General features: G+C 47.5%; 1 protein-coding gene across 1 annotated transcript in view; it reads right to left on the bottom strand.

Annotated features, from left to right (window-relative positions):
- LOC136627108 (uncharacterized) overlaps positions 1-16,951 on the bottom strand; it is a 248,845-nt gene that overhangs the window by 160,945 nt on the left and 70,949 nt on the right. The gene's annotated exons all lie outside the window — the stretch shown is intronic.

Consider the following 16,951-nt stretch of genomic DNA (forward strand, 5'->3'; position numbering starts at 1 on the left):
GCCTGCTTCGGTCACGCGAATTTTTGAACGCGTTACTGATGCGTTCAAAAATTCGTACGTCAAAACGCCTGTGTGACTGAGGTCTTAGGGTATTATATGGGGAGATATGAATCAATCTGAATACATACCGCAAGATATCCTCCTCGAGCTTTTACCTCTATCTTTTAGGAAATTCATTAATTAAAGCCACACTAAATTTCTCTCTAAAACATCAGGGTTCTAAAATTAACATTACTGCACAATTAGCGGGAAGGAAAAGAAAACAATAAAGTTTTACAAAAACATATTTATGGTTCAGCCCCTGGGGAGTCAAACTCTTAATTTTATAGATCCACATACTTTCTTTTTGCACCAAAATTCGATCCCAGCAGCCTCTCCTAGAATCCTTGGGGGCTAAGAAATAGCCGTAAGTCCCACGCCCTCCAGGTTCCATTCATGATGTTCTTTAAACTGTAAGGCTACTGAACATGTTTTTATCCCCATTTCTTATTTCCGTTAGCTTTCTATATGTGTATTTTACCGCAAGGACAGCTGAGTAAATAGACAAACATAGTAGAACACGTCACATGGCTTCATACTTGGTAAGGTTTTCCCTTCTTTGAATCCTGGGAAGTGTCTGAACATCTTACATATTTAGGCCTCGGTCAGACGGGCGTTTTTTGCCGCGATTTGCGGATCGCATGACAGATGCGCATCCGCAAAACGCGTGACCCGGGCTGAAAAATCGCCTGAAAAAACTGCTGCTAGTAGCGTTTTCGGGGAAAAGGCCCCAATCAAAGGAGCGCTGTCCAACCCATTGCAATTCAATGGAGACGGCAATACAGCCGGCTCGATTGAAAGCAATGGGCTGGCGGTGAGCGCGGGATGAATTTTCGGGAAGGGCTTAAAAATATAAGCCCTTCCCTGAAAAGCATCCAAACATGTGTAAAAAAAAAATATATATATACTCACCTTGTCCGTGCAGCCGGAGTTCAGCCGCGGCCGGCCGGCAGTTCTCCTGAACTGCTCTGGGTAGTATTCAGCAGCCGGGGATTTCAAATCCCCGCCTGCTGAATGGGCTGCCTCTGATTGGTCACAGCCCTCACCAATCAGAGGCAGCTCTCACTTACCCATTCATGAATTCATGAATGGGTGAGTGAGTGCTGCCTCTGATTGGCTCAGCACAAGGACCAATCAGGGGCAGCTCTCAGCTATTGAATGACAGCTGAGAGCTGCCCCTGATTGGTCCCTGCGCTGAGCCAATCAGAGGCAGCACTCACCCATTCATGAATTTATGAATGGGTGAGTGAGAGCTGCCTCTGATTGGTGAGGGCTGTGACCAATCAGAGGCAGCCCATTCAGCAGGCGCCCGATACCAAAGCAATGGTTCTAAAAGATTGCAGATCGCATGCGCAAATCGCGCAAAAAAACGCCCGTCTGACCGAGGCCTTAGGCTGGGTTCACACTGGGTGGATTCCGGGTGGAGATCTCGCGATCTTGTGAAAATTGCAAGGACTGACATGGACTTAAGCTTATTAAGTCCTGCCTTTGGTAAACATATTGCACTGTATTGCACAAGTAATCCCCTTTTTTCATTTTTTGCTGAAAAAAAAAATATAAACAATAAAAAAATTAAACAGAATTAACCCCTTAAGGACATGGCCCTTTTTTCCATTTTCAGTTTTACCTCCCCCTTTTAAAAAATCGTAACTCTTTTATTTATCGACATGAATGTCTGAGGGCTTGTTTTTTGCGGGATGAGTTGTATTTTTAATGATACTATTTAATGAACCAAATAATGTACTAAAAAAGTTTTTAAAAATTCTAAGTGGATTCAAATGTAAAAAAAAATAAAAATTCTGCCATCTATGGGTGCATCTTGTTTCTATGGCTCACAAACTGCAACAAAAATGATATGCTCACTTTATTCTATGGGTCAGTAGGATAGTATTAGTGTATCTTGATGCTACCAGGAAGTCCTAGTGGAGTCAAGATTGATAGGGGGGTGACGTCCCCTGAAAGTGTTTGGCTGCACATGTGCTCATCCTGAAGGTCCTGGAAGGCAATAAGGAATCGTAGCTGCAGAGGACTGCTGCCTTAGGAGCGGTGAGGGCTCATCAGGTCCGATGCAGGGACCGGAAAATGTGACAGGTGGCACCTAGCAGACACAAGCGCCGGATGACCGTCTCCCACGGCGCCGGACCACATTGGGAGCGCTGAGCAGGGGAGCGGCCCTGGGACAACATGGAGGCACTGGCCAGAAACCTCTCCCGACGTAGGCGAGCACATGCACGTTCAGCGCCAACATCGGGGTGAGTGGCCCTCAGTCAGCACAGAGGCTGCAAGAGCTGGGAGAATGCAGCACTCAGTCGGCAGGTGGCCGGCAGCCTCCTGCTTACACTGATTGTTGCACACTGCACATTTATGAATAGGTGCCCTGCAGCCGTAGCCTTACGATTACTTCGGTTCTTAGCCTTACATTATTACATGTCAATGCTGCCATATAACAGCGGTCCCATGGCAGCATTGACACCTCATTATGTAAGGCTAAGAACCGAAGTAACCGTAGGGCTACGGCTGCAGGGCACCCATTCATCAATGTGCAGTGTGCAGCAAGGACCTTCATGCCTTGAGCCAATCAGGAGATGGGGGTGTGAGAGGGGCGTTCCTCCTGTCAAACCCCTAGCTTCTGGTGGCATTAGCGTACACTAATACCAAGTACGATTACTACGATACCAAACCTATATAGTTTTTTTCTTGCTGTACCGCTTTTTTTTTTTTTCCAAAAAAAAAATATATTTTTTAATTATTTTCTGCCGCCATCTTCTGACAGCCATAACATTTCTATCTTTCTGTCGACATAGTTGTGCAAAGGCTCAGTCTTTGCGAGACATCTTGTAGTTTGCATTGGTACCATTTTGGAATGCATCCGACTTTCTGATTGCTTTTTATAGCATTTTTTCTTGGAGGCAGGGTGACCAAAAAAGAGCATTTCTGGCGTTCTTTATTTTTTGTCTGACGACGTTCACCGTGCGGGGTACATAATGCGTTACTTTGATAGATCTGACTTTTACGGTGCAGCAATACCAAATATGTATTTTTGTTTTATTATTTATTTTTTTATTATAAATATGGCAAAAGGGTTTTTTTTTTAACTTTATTAATAATTAGTAAAACTTTATTGATTTTATTTTTACTTTTTTTTTGTGCCCAGAGGGGACAACAACTTGCGATGCCTTGATCGCTCCTGCAGTATGATGCAATGCCAAAGCATTACATCATAAAGCGATCAGGCAGGCATTCTATCAAGCCACCCCACGGGCATGCCTTTCAGAAGCCCCGGCTGCCATGACACCCACACGACTCCCTACGAACGCATCGCGGGGGGCCGTAAGGGACCCCCAAAAAGCAGCCGGGGGATATAAATCCCGCTGTCAGAATTGACAGCAGCATTTAAAGGGTTAACAGCTCCGATGAGCACGTTTCGACCAAAGAACTGGTCTTTATCAAGCTTAAATATTGAATGTAACATTATTCCATATATATCTAGAATATACAAGATCCAATATCCAATCCCATAACCCCTCAGCAGATACAACCAATCATCAATTACCATTGGTGAAATACATATACATAAATACAACACTCCTCCAAGTAAGAGAATATCATGCAACAGGTGTGACTCCATCCTGCACACCACGTCCTCCATCTTGTGGCTTCCTGCGTCATCTTAATGAGTTGGAATATAATAATATACCCGGCTTCAATGAATGAATTTACATAGTAACATAGTATGTAAGGCCGAATGAAGACATTGTCCATCTAGTCCAGCCTGTCTATCCTACTGTGTTGATCCAGAGGAAGGCAAAAAATCCCACATACACTAGTACTATCCTACTGACCCATAGAATAAAGTGAGCATATCATTTTTGTTGCAGTTTGTGAGCCATAGAAACAAGATGCACCCATAGATGGCAGAATTTTTATTTTTTTTTTACATTTGAATCCACTTAGAATTTTTAAAAACTTTTTTTAAAAGTTTGGTTGTAGTTCTCCAAATAAATACGCAGCCAGCTAAGTGTTACAGCAGGCTTGCGCCAAATTATTTCCTTGCTCTGAAATCACCGGTCTGTTGCAGTTAATAACAGTGCAACACTGCAGTTCCGTCACACACATCAGGGACAGAATTGTGTACGCAGGGCCAGAAGACATCTTATAGATTGAATATACGCAGTGGTCCTTGTGCAAAAAAAGATAAGAAAAAAATCTATTTGGCCTGCCTGTCACTCTGCTCAGTGTTGTGGGTCCGTGTGTGCTGGGGGTAAAATTTCTCCAAATAAATACGCAGCCAGCTAAGTGTTACAGCAGGCTTGCGCCAAATTATTTCCTGGCGTTCCCTAAGCGAACTCAGCCTACAACCACAGGCCAATAAGCGGCACATTAAATTACAGTGTTGTGTTTCTGCATTCCTGGTAATACAGCATGCTGAGGGGTAGGGGTAGGCCTAGAGGACGTGGGCGCGGCCGAGGACGCGGAGGGCCTAGTCCGGGTGTGGGCACAGGCCGAGCTCCTGATCCTGGTGTAGCGCAGCCGACTGCTGCGGGATTAGGAGAGAGACACGTTTCTGGCGTCCCCACATTCATAGCACATTTAATGGGTCCACGCGGTAGACCCTTATTAGAAAATGAGCAATGTGAGCAGGTCCTGTCGTGGATGGCAGAAAGTGCTTCTAGCAACCTATCGTCCACCCAGAGTTCTGCGCCGTCCACTGCTGCAACTCAGAATCCTCTGGCTGCTGCTCCTCCTTCCTCCCAGCCTCCTCACTCCATGAAAATGAGACATTCTGAGGAGCGGGCAGACTCCCAGGAACTGTTCTCGGGCCCCTGCTCAGATTGGGCAGCAGTGGTTCCTCTCCCACCAGAGGAGTTTATCGTGACTGATGCCCAACCATTGCAAAGTTCCCGGGGTCCGGGGGATGAGGCTGGGGACTTCCGGCAACTGTATCAAGACCTTTCAGTGGGTGAGGAGGCCGATGACGATGAGACACAGTTGTCTATCAGTGAGGTAGTAGTAAGGGCATTAAGTCCGAGGGAGGAGCGCACCGAGGAAGAGCAGCAGGACGATGAGGTGACTGACCCCACCTGGTTTGCTACGCCTACTGAGGACAGGTCTTCAGAGGGGGAGGCAAGCGCAGCAGCAGGGCAGGTTGCAAGAGGCAGTGCGGTGGCCAGGGGTAGAGGCAGGGCCAGACCGAATAATCCACCAACTGTTTCCCAAAGCACCCCCTCGCGCAATGCCACCCTGCAGAGGCCGAGGTGCTCAAAGGTCTGGCAGTTTTTCACTGAGAGTGCAGACGACCGACGAACAGTGGTGTGCAACCTTTGTCGCGCCAAGATCAGCCGGGGAGCCACCACCACCAGCCTCACCACCACCAGCATGCGCAGACATATGATGGCCAAGCACCCCACAAGGTGGGACGAAGGCCGTTCACCGCCTCCGGTTTGCACCGCTGCCTCTCCCCCTGTGCCCCAACCTGGCACTGAGATCCAACCCCGCTCTGAGGACACAGGCACTAACGTCTCCTGGCCTGCACCCACACCCTCACCTCCGCTGTTCTCGGCCCCATCCACCAATGTATTTCAGCGCACCGTCCAGCCGTCGCTAGCGCAAGTGTTTGAGCGCAATCGCAAGTACGCCGCCACGCACTGGCACGCTCAAGCGTTAAACGTGCACATAGCCAAATTTATCAGCCTGGAGATGCTGCCGTATAGGGTTGTGGAAACGGAGTCTTTCAAAAGTATGATGGCGGCGGCGGCCCCGCGCTACTCAGTTCCCAGTCGCCACTACTTTTCCCGATGTGCCGTCCCAGCCCTGCACGACCACGTCTCCCGCAACATTGTACGCGCCCTCACCAATGCGGTTACTGGCAAGGTCCACTTAACAACGGACACGTGGACAAGCACAGGCGGGCAGGGCCACTATATCTCCCTGATGGCACATTGGGTGAATTTAGTGGAGGCTGGGACAGAGTCAGAGCCTGGGACCGCTCACGTCCTACCCACCCCCAGAATTGCGGGCCCCAGCTCGGTGCTGGTATCTGCGGCGGTGTATGCTTCCTCCACTAAACCACCCTCCTCCTCCTCCTCCGCAACCTCTGTCTCGCAATCAAGATGTGTCAGCAGCAGCACGTCGCCAGCAGTCGGTGTCGTGCGGCGTGGCAGCACAGCGGTGGGCAAGCGTCAGCAGGCCGTGCTGAAACTACTCAGCTTAGGAGATAAGAGGCACACAGCCCACGAACTGGTGCAGGGTCTGACAGAGCAGACCGACCGCTGGCTTGCGCCGCTGAGCCTCCAACCGGGCATGGTCGTGTGTGACAACGGCCGTAACCTGGTGGCGGCTCTGCAGCTCGGCAGCCTCACGCACGTGCCATGCCTGGCCCACGTCTTTAATTTGGTGGTTCAGCGCTTTCTGAAAAGCTACCCATGCTTGTCAGACCTGCTCGGAAAGGTGCGCCGGCTCTGCGCACATTTCCACAAGTCCCACACGGACGCTGCCACCCTGCGCACCCTGCAACATCGGTTTAATCTGCCAGTGCACCGACTGCTGTGCGACGTGCCCACACGGTGGAACTCTACACTCCACATGTTGGCCAGGCTGTATGAGCAGCGTAGAGCTATAGTGGAATACCAACTCAAACATGGGCGGCGCAGTGGGAGTCAGCCTCCTCAATTATTTTCAGAAGAGTGGGCCTGGTTGGCAGACATCTGCCAGGTCCTTGGAAACTTTGAGGAGTCTACCCAGGTGGAAGTGGCGATGCTGCAATCATTAGCGTCATCATTCCTCTGCTATGCCTCTTGAGAAGTTCCCTGCAAAGCATAAAGGCAGACGCTTTGCACTCGGAAACAGAGCCGGGGGAAGACAGTATGTCGCTGGATAGTCAGAGCACCCTCCTGTCTATATCTCAGCGCGGTGAGGAGGAGGAGGAAGATGAGGAGGAGGGGGAAGACACAGCTTGGCCTACTGGTGAGGGTAGACATGCTGGTGGCCTGTCATCCTTTCAGCGTGTATGGCCTGAGGAGGAGGAGGAGGAGGAGGAGGATCCTGAAAGTGATCTTCCTAGTGAGGACAGCCATGTGTTGCGTACAGGTACCCTGGCACACATGGCTGACTTCATGTTAGGATGCCTTTCTCGTGACCCTTGCGTTACACGCATTCTGGCCACTACGGATTACTGGGTGTACACACTGCTCGACCCATGGTATAAGGAGAACCTTTCCACTCTCATACCTGAAGAGGAAAGGGGTTCGAGAGTGTTGCTATACCACAGGACCCTGGCGGACAAACTGATGGTAAAATTCCCATACGACAGCGGTAGTGGCCGAAGGCGCAGTTCCGAGGGCCAGGTAGCAGGGGAGGCGCGGAGATCAGGCAGGATGTACAGCACAGGCATGCCAACACTCTTTAAGGCCCTTGACAGCTTTATGGCTCCCCAGCAAGGACTGTGTCACCGCTCCCCAGTCACGGCTGAGTCGGCGGGAGCACTGTAAAAGGATGGTGAGGGAGTACGTAGCCGATCGCATGACCGTCCTCCGTGACGCCCCTGCCCCCTACAACTACTGGGTGTCAAAGCTGGACACGTGGCCTGAACTCGCGCTGTATGCCCTGGAGGTGCTTGCTTGTCCTGAGGCTAGCGTCTTGTCAGAGAGGGTGTTTAGTGCGGCTGGGGGAATCATCACAGATAAGCGTACCCGCCTGTCAACCGACAGTGCCGACAGGCTAACACTCATCAAGATGAACAAAGCCTGGATTTCCCCAGACTTCTCTTCTCCACCAGCGGACAGCAGCGATACCTAAGCAATACGTAGGCTGCACCCGCGGATGGAAGCATGGTTCTGTATCCCCATCAAAAACGGGGACCTTTTCGCTTCATCAATCTGTGTATAATATTCCTCCTCCTCCTCCTGCTCCTCCTCCTGAAACCTCACATAATCACGCCGAACGGGCAATTTTTCTTAGGCCCACAAGGCTCAGTCATATAATTTTTCTAAACAATTTTTATACGTTTCAATGCTCATTAAAGCGTTGAAACTTTCACCACCAACAATTTTTATTTTAACTGGGCTGCCTCCTGGCCTAGTTACCAATTAAGCCACATTAACCAAAGCGATTAATGGGTTTCACCTGCCCTCTTGGTTGGCCATGGCCAATTTTTCTGATGTACATTAGTACTGTTGATACAGCAATTTTTGTGGGCCCTCGCCTACAGTGTAATCAAATGAATTTTTAGCCCACCTGCATTACAGCTGACGTTACATCCGCTGTGTTGGGCAATGCAATGGGATATATTTATGTACCGCCGGTGGCTTCCTGGCACCCACCCATGCTGTCGGTCCACAGGGAGTTGTAAATGCATCTGTGTCCACTTCTAAAGAACCCCAGTCTGACTGGGGCATGCAGTGTGGGCCGAAGCCCACCTGCATTAAGAACGACATTACTACCTCAGCTGTGTTGGGCAATGCAATGGGATATTTTTATGTACCGCCGGTGGGTTCCAGGGAGCCACCCATGCCGTGGGTCCACAGGGAGTTGTAAATGCATCTGTGTCCACTTCTAAAGAACCCCAGTCTGACTGGGGCATGCAGTGTGGGCCGAAGCCCACCTGCATTAAGCACGACATTACTACCTCAGCTGTGTTGGGCAATGCAATGGGATATTTTTATGTACCGCCGGTGGCTTCCTGGCACCCACCCATGCTGTCGGTCCACAGGGAGTTGTAAATGCATCTGTTTCCACTTCTAAAGAACCCCAGTCTGACTGGGGCATGCAGTGTGGGCCGAAGCCCACCTGCATTAAGCACGACATTACTACCTCAGCTGTGTTGGGCAATGCAATGGGATATTTTTATGTACCGCCGGTGGGTTCCAGGGAGCCACCCATGCTGTGGGTGCACACGAAATTCCCATTGCGGAGTTGTACCTGCCTGTGACTATTTATAAAAAAACGCAGTCTGACTGGGGCGTGCAGACACCTTGACAGAATGAATAGTGTGCGGCACATAGGTTCCCCATTGCTATGCCCACGTGTGCAGCTCCAGATGGAGGTGGCACAGGATTGGATTTCTCATTGCTTCTGTACAGCATTGTGGGCTATCGCCCCGCCCCTTTTAAAGAGGGTCGCTGCCTAGCCGTGCCAATCCTCTACAGTGTGTGCCTGCGGTTCCTCTGGCAGACGCACTTATAAATAGACATGAGTGTGGCGTGGCATGAGGGCAGCTGAAGGCTGCGCAGGGACAATTTGGTGTGCGCTGTGGACACTGGGTCGTGCAGGGGGGGGGTGGGCAGCATGTAACCCAGGAGAAGTGGCAGCGGAGTGTCATGCAGGCAGTGATTGTGCTTTGTTGGAGGTAGTGTGGTGCTTAGCTAAGGTATCCATTGCTAATGAGGGCTTTTCAGAAGTAAAAGTTTTTGGGAGGGGGGGGGGCCCACTCTTGCCGCTATTGTGGCTTAATAGTGGGACCTGGGAACTTGAGATACAAAAATGCTCGGGTCGCCCATTGACTTCAATGGGGTTCGTTACTCGAAACGAACCCTCGAGCATCGCGAAAAATTCGTCTCGAGTAACGAGCACCCGAGCATTTTGGTGCTCGCTCATCTCTAGTTTTTAACATTAGAAAGTCCCATTGACAATCGTGTGAAAAAAATACAGCGATATTGCAGCTTTAAAAAAACGCTAGTGGAAAGGCACCTTTACGGCTCACACACTTGCGTTTGCATTTTTTGTTAACGCGATTGTCAATGGGACTTTCTAATGTTAAAAACGCAACGCAATGCCCCAAAAACGCAAGTTGCATTGCGTTGCGTTGCGTTTTTAACATTAGAAAGTCCCATTGACAATCACGTGACCAAAAAACGCAAACGCAAGTGTGTGGGAGCCCTAAGAAAAAGTTTTGGATGTACCTGGGGCACCTTCTTCCAGGTAATGTTCCATAGTGTTGTGATCATGCATACCTCCACGCTGCAGGACGTAACTGTCCGCCCTGCAGCATTAAGGAGCTAATGCAGCTGTAAAGGTCTGAGCATTGCATTCTTTATCACAGACTGACCACAGGATTATGGTTTGAATGAAAACGCAGGCAAAATACATTTTTAAAATACCACTGGAAAACAGCCTTAGGCCTTAGTCAGACGGGCGTTTTTAGCCGCGATTTGCGCATGCGCATGCGTCTGGCGATTTTATAAAACCATTGCTTTGCAATGGTATCGGACACATGAGCGCTTTTTATGCGCTCGTCCGATAAATTATAGAACAAAAAATCGCAGATCGCACCTATCTGCGATCTGCGATTCCTGTTCTCTTCTGTATATGCTCTCAATGGGGCTGGCGGCAGCAGCGCCGACCCCATTGAGAACATATAGAAGACAAATCATTCTTCGCTGCCACAGCTGTAACAGCTGTGGCAGAGAAGAACGATGTTTGCCCATTGAATTCAATGGAGCGGCAATACAACCGCTCCATTGAAAGCAATGGGCTGCCGGCGTGCGCGGGGTGAATTGTCGGGAAGGGGTTAAATTTATAAGCCCTTCCCTGCAATTCATCCTAAAATGTGTTAAAATAAAAAAAAATTGTATACTCACCTTTCCGCTGCAGCCGGAGTACAGCCGCGGCCGCTGTCAGTTCTCCTGAACTGCTTCTCGGCACTATTCAGCCGGCGGGGCTTTAAAATCCCCGCCTGCTGAATAATCTGCCTCTGATTGGTCACAGCCCTGACCAATCAGAGGCCGGTTTCACTCACACACCCATTCATGAATTCATGAATGGGTGAGTGACTGCTGCCTCTCAGCGCTGAGCCAATCAGGGGCAGGTCTGACTCACATCCATTCATGAATTCATGAATGGGTGTGAGTGAGGCATGCCTCTGATTGGCTCAGCGCTGAGCCAATCAGGGGGCAGGTCTGACTCACACCCCCTTCACACCCACTGCAGGACGGCCGCGCGGAGCTCCGGCTGCCGGGAGAAGGTGAGTATACAATTTTTTTTTATTTTAACACATTTTAGGATGAATTGCAGGGAAGGGCTTATATATTTAAGCCCTTACTGACAATTCATCCCGGGCTCGCCCGCAGCGCATTGCTTTAAATGGAGGCGGCTCTATTGCCGTCTCCATTGAATGCAATGCGCTGGACAGCTCCGGCCCGTTTCTAATGAAACGCGGCTAGGAGCAGATTTTCGGGCGATTTGCGGGCGACTTGCGCGCACCGGTCACGCGATTTGCGGATGCGCATCCGTCATGCGTTCCGCAAATCGCTCGAAAAAACGCCCGTCTGACTAAGGCCTAAAACTGTATACAAATCACTGTAAGGATTCGGGACTAGTGTTGCTCGTCTTAAATAGACAGGTGCTAAAATTGCCCCGATTTTAGCAAAATTGGGTAAGTGAACCAATTGTGGGAAAAAATAAATTTCCCATAATGCCTAATGCAGAGGTCAGCATGCAGCCAATCAATAGCCAAAGTGCCTTGTTGATGTTATCAAATGTGTCTTCCATCTTGAATATGGGCAGCAGTTTCATTGGATTCCTGCATCACATGACCTAGTCGTATATAACATAGCACGGTACCTCAAGAAAAATAGCTGTATAACTCCATATCAGCATGGGTTTATGAGAGATCCACTCCTGTCACACCAACCTGATCAGCTTCTACGAGGAGGTAAGTTCTGGACTGGATGGGGAGAGTCACTGGATTTTGTGTATCGAGTGACACTTCCAAAGCGTCTGATACTGTGCCGCATAAAAGGTTGGTATATAAAATGAGAATGCTTAGTCTGGGTGAGAATGTGTGTAAGTGGGTAAGTAACTGGTAAGTGATAGAAAGCAGAGGGGGTGATAAATGGTGCATACTCTGATTGGGTCACTGTTACTAGTGGGGTACCACAGGGGGCAGTATAGAAGGGGTCACAGTTACTAGAGGGATACCACAGAGGGTAGTATTGGAGGGGTTACTAGTGGGATACCACAGGGGGCAGTATTGGAGGGGTTACCACTATTTGTGAGGTACCACATGGATCGGTATTGGAAGGGTCACTATTTCTAGTGGGGTACTACAGAGTAGTATTGGGCCCTATTCTTTTTAATATATTTATTACTGACCTGGTAGAAGGATTGTGCAGTAAAATATCAATATTTGCAGATGATACAAAACTATGTAAAGTAATTAACAGAAATTAAGAAGGAGGTTGCAAGAGGATCTGGATACGTTGGAGGCAGTAAAGTGGCAAATGAAGTTTAACACTGATAAATGTAAGGTTCTGCACATGGGCAGAGGAAATAAATGTCATTATTACACACTAAATGGAAAACCACTGGATAACACTGACATGAAAAGGACTTGGGGATTTTTGTTAACTAATCTTAAGGCTGTCTGTCCAATTCCCAGCCATTGTTACAAGGCTTGTATAAAGAGTCTAACATTGGCTTGAAGGAATGCTGCCTTCCAATAGGTGGCACTATGGAGGTATTATTCCATCCCCCTTATTTGCATATTAAAAAGAGACAGTGCACAGAGACAAGGAACAGAAGGCTACACAGTATAAACAGTACTATGTGGCCTTCTGTTCCCACATATTGTGTTTCCCAGGGATTGTGGCTTATTTAGTTGGTGGTGCTTTTTTTTGTTAAAGGGGTTGTCCCGCGCCGAAACGGTTTTTTTTTTTTTTTAAACCCCCCCCCCCGTTCGGCGCGAGACAACCCCGATGCAGGGGTTAAAAAAACCACCCGCACAGCGCTTACCTGAATCCCGGCGGTCCGGCGTCTTCATACTCACCTGCTGAAGATGGCCGCCGGGATCCTCTGTCTTCATGGACCGCAGGGCTTCTGTGCGGTCCATTGCCGATTCCAGCCTCCTGATTGGCTGGAATCGGCACGTGACGGGGCGGAGCTACACGGAGCTACACGGAGCCCCATTCAGAAAAGAAGAAGACCCGGACTGCGCAAGCGCGGCTAATTTGGCCATCGGAGGGCGAAAATTAGTCGGCACCATGGAGACGAGGACGCCAGCAACGGAGCAGGTAAGTATAAAACTTTTTATAACTTCTGTATGGCTCATAATTAATGCACAATGTACATTACAAAGTGCATTATTATGGCCATGCAGAAGTGTATAGACCCACTTGCTGCCTCGGGACAACCCCTTTAACATAAAACAAAAAGAAAAACAAAAAGAGTAACAGCAAATACACACAGTGTGTGTCAGCAACTTGAGATGTAGTTCAAAGATGCCTGTCCAGCAACTACGAATTACTTGCAGACCTTATGCAGCCAGCAGTAGGATTTGGGGAATTCATTTACACTGCGCCAAAGAGGGACCGCTCACAAAGGTACAAGCTATACTTTGTGGCTGTCTGTTCTCGTATATTGTGCTTAACAGCGATTGCAGCTTATTTAATTGACGGTGGTTTCTTTGTTAATATAAAACAAAAAGACTCCCAAACTGGGAAACAGCAAATACACATGGTGTGTGTTAGTGCCTTCAGTGTCATTCAGAGACAACAGTCTGACTATTACGAGTTATTTGCAGGTCTGCTGCTCAAATGAGAGCAGAGTGTTCTGTGGATAGAGGTCTGCCAGGGTCCGGATGCCATAATGCTCCCAAACCCAGGCATCCTCCAATCGGAGCACTACCGGGAGTCAAGGGTTATGCCATAAGGGAGTGTCCGCTATTATGTTTGTAAAATGGTCAATTGACTTGGCCTGCCGCCAAACTTGTGAGGCCAACCTTTGAACTGGTTACATCTTACCAGTCAGAGTAGAGGGAGATTCCAGCAGGGGCTAAAATCTAGGGATTTTTAGGTAATGTGCCAAATGTGCCTCCGAGTTGGGGAGAGGGTCGTCACTTAGCCAGCTTCTCAGATGAATTAGCTGACTGGCCACGTAGTATAGAAACAAATCTAGCAATGCAACGCCTGCATCTTGCTTCAGCCACTGAAGCGTAGAGATTCGTAATTTGGGACGAGAATTTCCCCATATAAAGGAGGACATCAGGGACTGCATAGATTTAAAGAAGCAGGTCGGGATATGTACCAACACATGTTGTAAAATATATAGGCACTTCGGTAGTACTATCAGTCTGATTAGATTAGTGCGTCCCTGCCACTGAGAGTGGCAGAGAACCCCATATTTTAAAGTTTGACCTAAATACGTCTATTAGGGGGTATACGTTTAGCTCCAGAGACTTTTCCGCATCATTGATTATCTATATCCCAGTTATTTAAACTGATTTGAGATTTAGAGGCCACAGAGTGAGTTAATATTACCCAAGTGACTCCTACCGGAAAAATTACCAAATGTGTTAATGAGATCTATCATGTGAGGGGGAGTTGCCTCAGGGTCTGCCAAGAAAAGCAAGAGATCGTCGACATACAAAGCCACACGATCTTCCTTATTCCCTACCGCAACACCTCTGTATAGCTGGGTTTCTTGTAGCATCATAGCTAGCAGCTCAAAGGCCAGAGCGAATAGTATGGGGGATATGGGACACCCCTGTCTAGTTCCTTAACCCCTTAGTGACGAAGCCTGTTTGCGCCTTAGTGACGGAGCCAAATTTTGGAAATCTGACATGCGTCGTTCAACATAGCATAACTCCGTAAAGGCTTTACATATCCAAGTGATTCTGACATTGTTTTTTCGCCACATGTTGTACTTCATTTTGGTTGTAAAAAGAGACCGATATAATTTGTGTATATTTATTAAAAGTACCAATATTGGAAAAAGTTTGAAAAAATTGTCATTTTTTCACATTTTCAACTGTAATATCTCAAATATGTCCAAACATACTGTACAAATTTTTGATAAGATATATATTTCCATCTGTTTACTTTATTCTGAATGCACACTTGAAAAACTTTTGTGTTTTTTTTAACCATTTATAGGACGTACAAATTTAACATTACTTTTCAGCATTTTGAGGAACACTTTGCTTTCCTGCACCATGCCAAGTTTGCAAAGGCTCATGAGTGTCAGAATAATAGATACCCCCCCAAATGACCCCATTTTAAAAACTACACCCCTTAATGTATTCACTGAGGGGTGTCATGAGTATTTTGACCCTACCAGTTTTTTTCAGGAATTAATTCAATTTAGGGGAGAAAAAATAAAATTTCATATTTTTGCAAATATGTCATTTTAAAGACATATTTTTTTCCTATAGTGCCCATGAAAATGAGGATTTACACCCCAAAATGGATACCCGCTTTTCTCCCGTGTTTAGAAACATACCCATTGTGGCCCTAATCTTATGTCTGGATGCACAACGGGACCCAAAATGAAAGGAGTAGTCGGTGTCTTTCAGAACATAAATTTTGCTTGAAGGCGTTTTAGGCCCATAGCACTTTTGTAGAGCTCTTGAGCAGCCAAAACCAAAGAGAACCCCCACAAGTGACCCCATTTTGAAAACTAGACCCCTTAACGATTTTATCTAAGGGTGTACTGCCCATTTTAACTCCACAGTTTTTGAATGAATTCAAGCAAAGCAAAAGGAAAAAAATTAGATTTTCGTTTTTTGGCAATTCTGTTGTTTTAAAAACTGCTTTTTTTGTACAGCACACACATGAATGAAGACTTGCACCCCAAAATGAATACTCCTGTTTGTCCCGTGTTCAGAGACATGCCCATTGTGGCCCTAATCTTTTGTCTGGATGCACAACGGGGCGCAAAATGAAAGAAGTAGTCGGTGGCTTTCAGGACAGAAATTTAGCATGAAAGTGATTTAGGCCCCATTGCCCACTTGTAGAGCCCTTGAGCGGCCAAAACGACAGAGAACCCCCACAAATGATCCCATTTTGAAAACTAGACCCCTTTACGAATTCATCTAGGGGTGTACTGTGTATTTTTACCCTACAATTTTTGAATAAATCTAAGCAAAGCAGTAGGAAAAAAATTACAATTTTTATTTTTTTAGCAGTTGTGTCAATTTAAAAACAGTTTTTTTTTGTACAATGTACATAGGAATGAAGACCTTCACCCCAAAATGGATACCCCTGTTTGTCCCGTGTTCAGATACATACCCCTTGTGGCCCTAATCTACTTAAAGGACACATGGCTAGGCCTATAATGGAAGGAGCACCCGTTTGATTTCAGGGTACAACGGAATAAATTCCAGGCCCCATTGCCCATTTGTAGAGCCATTGAGCATCCAAAACGATAAAGAACCCCCACAAATGACCCCATTTTAAAAACTAGACCCCTTAATGAATTCATCTAGGGGTGTATTGTGCATTTTGACCCCACAGTATTTGAATAAATCTAAGCAAAGCAGAAGGAAAAAATTACTTTTTTCATTTTTTTGGCAATTTTGTCAATTTAAAAACTGGGTTTTTTTTGTACAGTGTACATAGGAATGAAGACTTTCACCCCCAAATGGATGCCCCCGTGTGTCCCGTGTTCAAAAACATACCCCTTGTGGCCCTAATCTACTTAAAGGACACATGGCAAGGCCTGTAATGGAGGGAACACCCGTTGGATTGCAAGGCACAACTGAATAAATCCCAGGCCCCATTGTTCATTTGTACGGAATAAAAATTGACTCCCTAAAAATATCCCCCCCCCCCCACACACACACACACACACCCCTAGCCCTCCGCGCCCTTTTCGGCGTTCCCCAAATCTTAGATAAAAGTAATAATGCGAACTGTGTGGTATTTCCGAAGACAGGGGTAATTACGGAGGCTGCTTGGGATGGGTACATGGGGAAAACCGGGTATCTCCTCCCCTCTCCTCATGCTTTTTTGGGGGTGTTTCGTGACCTCAGTAGTGGGTATGGGGTGTAAAAAGTGGCACTCTGTGAGTCTCCGTAAGCTTGATGAGGTGCGGCGGTCTCGCACAGAAAGCGCTCAACAAGGTGCTCCTGGAACTGCATGAAGGCGAGCGTTCCCGGGGCTTCTTGTAAATTACGGATTACAGGTAGCGGTCTGAATAACGC

This window comes from Eleutherodactylus coqui, chromosome 5, assembly GCF_035609145.1.
Source record: "Eleutherodactylus coqui strain aEleCoq1 chromosome 5, aEleCoq1.hap1, whole genome shotgun sequence".
Taxonomy (NCBI): Eukaryota; Metazoa; Chordata; class Amphibia; order Anura; family Eleutherodactylidae; genus Eleutherodactylus; species Eleutherodactylus coqui.